Consider the following 6,336-nt stretch of genomic DNA (forward strand, 5'->3'; position numbering starts at 1 on the left):
CAAAGGCATACCGTGGAAGTGCTAGAAAGTCAAGGATTAGCTGGACCCTGAGGCCCTGAAGAGCCATCAAGGGTCTCTCCCAGGGCATTGCGATGTTTAGGAAGTTGGGCAGCTGTGAAATGCTGTCATCTGGGGCAAGGAGGAATCGGAAGCCAGGAGACACAAGATTGGTTAACAAATAACATAAGGTACACAACAACGTGAATGAGCTGAATGCCACCGAACACATAAAATGGTTAAAACAGTAAGTTTTATATTAAGTATATTTCACCATAATTTAAAGAAATAGAGATAAAAACTGAAACGACATTGGAGTAGGGGTCTGGGTGCTAAGGACCTTGGGGCCCTGCAGGAGGCTGGGCAACAAGCAGGTGGAGCTACCAGAGCTATTCAAGTGGGTCACAGAGTGAGAGGCCCCTGCCAGGCACAGCCCCAGGGTGAGGTCCAATTAATACGCTGCCTCCCCTTTACAGGCAAGGAAATTGAGGCAGAGAGACGATAAGTAACTTGCCCAGGGTCACACAGCTCCGCAATGGAACAGTCAGGATTTACAAACAAAGGATGGAACTCCAGAGTCTCTTTTATATCCTCCCAACCCCTGGAGCTCATGAATAAGGCAAGAGCTGAAAATGCACACTTGAAATCATCAGCTTCTAGGCAGCAGGAAGATGGGGGTGGGGGTGGGGGGGGTGGTGCAGTGCTTTCATCTGTGGAGAAGAGGCGCGGAAAGCTTTCGGAGGGCAGAGCCTTGGGGAGCCCCGCGCTGCAGGGGAGGCAAGGAAAAGCAACAGAGAGAAACGGACATGGAGTGACCATGAGGGTCGGAAAAGAACTGGAAAAGGCAGCGAGGGCGCACGGTCACCCCGCTAGCCAGCAAAGGAGAAAAGGCAGGTGTGAGGGTATTACCAGCTTGGAGCCACAGCTGAAACCTGCAATGTCGACCTGCAGGCTTCAGGAGAGCCACACACATTCACGACGTCTCTGATGTCTCCTCCATGCAGCCTGCTACGTCTCCCAGCTTGGGCTGTGGAGCCAAGATCGTGGACTATAGCGTCAAGCCGGCATGAGGTCAAGCCTCTTTCCACCACGACCAGTTCACTATCTTGCAAGTTACCGAGGCTGCCCAAGCCTGCCTATTGAGAGTGAGATGAGTTAAACCTGCTTTATCATTTCAGCAGGGACTTCAGTGAGACAGTGTACGTGGGCTGGTGGCTGTCAGGGCTCTGCTCCTGTCCTCTCAGCCCTCACTGCCCCAGCCCACAATTGCACAGGGCAGGGGTGGGGGGACGGCTTTCTGTGGCTGCCTGGAGTCTTCTCTGCTCGAGGGCATGTAGCCAGTTCTAAATGCCAGGGCGACCCTCAGCAATGGCAGACAGTTCTCTTGGCCCTTGGGAAGGATAGCTCTACATGGGCTCCCCAAGACCCTGTGCAGGGTTAGGCTTCACGTGCCCACAGTGGAACTCTGTTGGCTGACTTCCCTCTCTCTGTGTCACACCCCAGCAGATGCTGCCTAGGACCCTCTCCCAAATATACCACCCGCCTCCAATCCTTCTCTCGGGATCTGCTTCTGGGGAAAAACCCAAACCAAAGCAGTGTGCCATATACGGGAGCAAAGAGTGGGCACTCAGCAAACATAAACCCTCTCCCCCAAAAGTACGTTCCCGTTTCCCTTCAAAACCCTATCTGTAATCTTCATTTTCACTTTGTCCGTCTCTCTCGTGCAACATAAATGCTTTGTCTCCCTTCCCTGAATCCAAGCTCCTTGAGGATCCGGATTTAAGCTCGTATCCTCCCCACTAGCAAGCACAGTGTTTTACGCAGAGCAGGTACTGAGGAAACACTTGTTGAATACACACATAAAAATAAATGTCTCCTCTCACTGGTTAGATGCAGGAGGAAGATCAGAAGGAATCATGGAGACCCTCCACTGAAAAGGGGAGTCTGGAGGGGCCAACTTAAGGGCCCAGACAACAAGTTTTATTTTAGGCACATGAGTTTGAGGTGCTGGCAGGCCAGGGCGGTGCAGATGTCTCAAAGTTAGGGATGTGATTCAAACAGAGCTCCGGAGGGATATCAGAATTGGGGATGTGAATCTGGGAGTCATTTTCCTGGAGGTGATGGATGAAGCTGTGGTGAAAAAAGCAAGCATGGTTTCTTCGTTGGAACCTGAAGAGAAGAGTCCTTCCCACTTCCTCCATGGACCACAGGAGAGGAGCCTGCACCAGGGGGCCTCATCAGTCACTCCCAGTGACTCATAACACTTTCCATCTGCAGGTTGCAAAATGCTTCACAGATGTGATTTAGTGCTACACAAATGTTGCCCTTCCCATTACAGAGAGGGTGACAGAGGAACATTCTCAAGCTTGCAAAATACATGCCATGCATTCGCTTCACTGGAGCAGTTGTTCAAGGTCATTCCGGTGTGACTCTCAATAGTCCACAGGATCTTATTGCCCACAGAAGCTCACCTTTGTTTCTTAACGTTGAGATACCTGGATACCTGCTTAGGCAGGATTTGAACTACTTTTAAACCTGCATAAGCTGCCCCATGTGAGTTGACACTTTGATTGTAGGTGAGGCTGCAAGGCGCCACGGCGCAGTTTCTCTGGATGGGAAGAAATATCTGAGTGCTCCCTCTAGTTATAGACAGGTGGGACAGGTAGGTAGCCGCTGCCTGCGGGAAGTCAGTAGGACGGTGTTTTGGGTTTTGTGTGTGTGTGTGTGACTTGACAAAAGCTATTCTACCCTGAACCTCTTGGTATATAAAGCTGAGAGGCTGCCAGTTTCCATCATCGCCTCAGCCCTTCACCAAGATACGTTTTTGACTGAAAAGTACTAGAAGGAGGGGCACCCAAAGTGTAAGTGGTCCCTCATCAAAAGAGAAGTGAGGTTGGTCTGATGACCTAGGTCTTGGTGGTCGTGGGTCAGCTAACCCAGCTGAGCTGGCTGAAGCTGGAAGACCTTCTCTACCCAACCTCTTGTGAGGGTAACTTCAAGAGATGCTACCTGGAGGGGTCCATTGGCTGAAGGTGGACCGAGGCGGGGACTGGCCCCTGGAATGTCTCGTGGCCATCCAGTTAGACCTGGCCCTGTTGTAATAGTGAGTGAGCCCAGACCCCTGACATGGTAGGTCATGCCGGAGAAGCATATATTGGGATCCCCCCCCTTCTTGCCCAGATGAGCAGAGGCAGGGTGACCGCACCCTAAAGGATGCCTGAGGCCAGCAGGGCCAGCGTGGGGAGCAAAGGCAGCAGGTACCAGGGGCCTTGGGGGGTCCCTCACAGCCTCCAGTGCTCCCCCTGCATGCCTTGGAAACAGCCAGCCCCTTCAGACTGGTAATCCTTAGACAATGTAGAGGGAGGTTCTGAGACAAATCTCTGGACCTCTCTAATCTGATCAGGTGAAGACTGGAGTGATTACTTGGAACATTAACATTTGAACATGAATTTGTTCAAACTGATGAAAGAGGTCGTTCATTTAAATAAATATCTAAGGCAACGAACATTTTACTCAGATGAGGTATCTCCTTGTTACTGACTGCAGTTTCCATAGCACTATGACAAAAATATTTCAAATTCTTTTTGGGAATTAAAAATAATCCTGCAGTTGTCTGTTTTCTTTCACAGTCTTCAAAAGAATTATAATAAATTCTCTTCTCCAATTTGGAGACATAACACACTTTATTTTAGTTTGGCTCAAGAACTTGGAAAGTAGTTAAACTTGTATGCATGGTACAGTTATTAAGCTAAAGCACTGCATTGGTAATCTGTTTAACACAATAAAGAAAATCCCATATTTAAATTATAGTCATAAGCAAAATGAGTGAAAATTGCATATAAAAAAAAGCTTCCAGAATAATCACAGCATAATTGACATTGAATAATATTTAATATCTAAATTTGTGTCTTGGCAGAAGTATGTCCTAAATCATCCAGGGGGGGGTTGTCAATTATAAATAATACTGATGTGTTTTCTAGAAAAATGTGAAACACTTTATGAAAGATACAGAGCTGAAGTAGAATCATCAATCTCATGAGGAAGAGTAATGGAAACTTTTCACAGATAAGATGATGTTCGCCTCCTTCTCAGGAAAGGTTAGAATTGTATTGTGCATCTGTCGAGAGTTGTTTTCATTCTGAGCTGTGGTGAAAGACATAGACCCTTCTAGAACAAGATACATATTGAAAGTTTCCGTGTAGCTCAACGGACATCCTTTCCAGAGACTCCAGGGCTGACAAATCATTCTTGGCATATCCTCAGAGCTACCGTCAAAGGAAAGATCTCAGACATTCCTTGACAAGCCAGGTCATAGCCTTGCGTGTGCCTAGGATGATGGTTTCCAGAAAACGTTTTGTAAAGGCATCAAAGGCCATTCAGGTGCAGAACCAAATTTAGAATGTCCCCTCACTCAGCTTTTATGCCTCATGCCAACATCCCTGTAGCTTGGCGTCCACTCACCTCCACGTGGACATTGCCAGCAACAGAGGATTGCCGGGCTCGGTCCACAATCGGGAAAGTCCTTCCACGTACCTGGCCTGCATTCATGTTTCAGTAACTTTTACCTATTCTCTCTGCTCTAAGAAACAGGCACTGAATGTGGTCCCCAACCACATGACTCTACAAATATTTGAAATTATGGCTTTTTTTTTCCCTAGGAAATCTGATAGACCCGGTGTGACCTCTGTTGACGTGCTCACTCTTACTCACCCAGAATAGGGGCAATATTTGTAGGCCTTGTCATAGAAGGTCATAGTGAAATGTTCCAGTTATCTGTTGCCGTGTAAAAAACCACTCCGAAATTGAGAGGCTTAAAACAGTGGTGCTATTTATTTTGCTCACACATCTGTCACTTGGACGGGGCTCTGTGAGAATAGCATGTCTCTCCTCCACTCAGTGTGACAGTGGGGACTAGAGTCAGAAGGCTCCCATGCCTGGCTGTCCGTGCTGGTTGACCTTGGCAGCGGCTGCCAGCCAGACACCTCTCCATGTGGCCTGCGTCCCAAGGTGAGCAGCCCCACAGAGGGAGGAGGTATAAGCCTCATCATCTCAGGAGTCATGCAGATTGCTTCCTCTGCACCCCACTCACGCAGATAGTCACAGGTACTGGTCACAAGAGCTCGTGCAGGTTAAAGAGCTGGCCAAAGACACTGCACCTCTTGATGGGAGCGTGGCAAGGTTTTACAAGAACATGTGAGACTGAAAATATTGCTATAGCCCTTTTTCTGGGAAAATGCAATCTCGAAAATACAATGGGTTTGCAACCTCGTTCAACCTCCTACAACTCTGAAACGCTGAAGAGGAGAGACCCAGGGTAAATGTGGCAGGGGACAGAGTTCAGATTTGAGCCCGAGCATTTCACTGTTCTGGACTATGGTTACCTGCCTTTGGTTCCAATCATAGCTTGTTCTCATCACCTGCTGACATTCAACTGCTCAGCAGGGTAAAGGGCACGGAGTACCACTCCCCGTGCTTTAGCGCTCCCGCAGCAAAGCTGTACTTCAACTGCTCATAAAGATAACCCTTTGTCAATACAGATCTGCATGTAAGTGATGGGACTTGGATCATTGGGTGTGGCTGAGCTGAGGCCAGTATGTGGAAGGTAGAGGGAGGGGGATTTCGATGTGTGATAAAGAATGGTAATCTTTTAATTCAGAAATAGAGTGGACCGTCTTCTAAACCAGGAAGTTTCTCAGAACAAAAATCTTCTGTGCATTAGCTAGGGCAATGCATTTTCTGTGCCTTATTGCAATACCAGTTTATTTCTGACTCATGTCCAACGTGAGCATCCTAGCTGGTAGGGGTGATAATGTGGGTGGTGATGCAGGACCCCGCACCTTCCATCGTGCTGCTCTGCCCACTGCAGGGCCTTGGAGTCCTCTGCCTCCCGCCGAGGACTGCGCCTGATTGATACACAGCATTTCCACGTCCATCTACAGGTGAACTAGTCACCTGATCCCTCCTGATGCAAGAAGGCACGCATAGCTGCCTCCCAAGACAATCCCACACTCTGGAAGAAGAAACCTGAGCTTTTAGTTACTGGCCAACTGGCTCTGACACAGATTGCAGATGGAACTCTTGCCTTGGCCAAGGACTGAGCCCATTACCTTCAAGGACCTACAACTCTGAGAGTCTATAATTCTCACAATGTTATATTTAAGTTTTAAGCATTGCCAAGACAGGGGTGGAGAGGATATCTCTCTCGGTTCCAGGTGTTATTTTAATGGGTGATGATATTGATCTACCTTGTGGCTCTGGGGTAGGATTTGGATAGGAGCCCTCCATGCCCTGGCCATCTCTAAGTGCTGTGGGTAAGTGATCCCAAGATTAAGGACACAG

This window comes from Halichoerus grypus, chromosome 10 (genome assembly GCF_964656455.1).
Source record: "Halichoerus grypus chromosome 10, mHalGry1.hap1.1, whole genome shotgun sequence".
NCBI lineage: Eukaryota > Metazoa > Chordata > Mammalia > Carnivora > Phocidae > Halichoerus > Halichoerus grypus.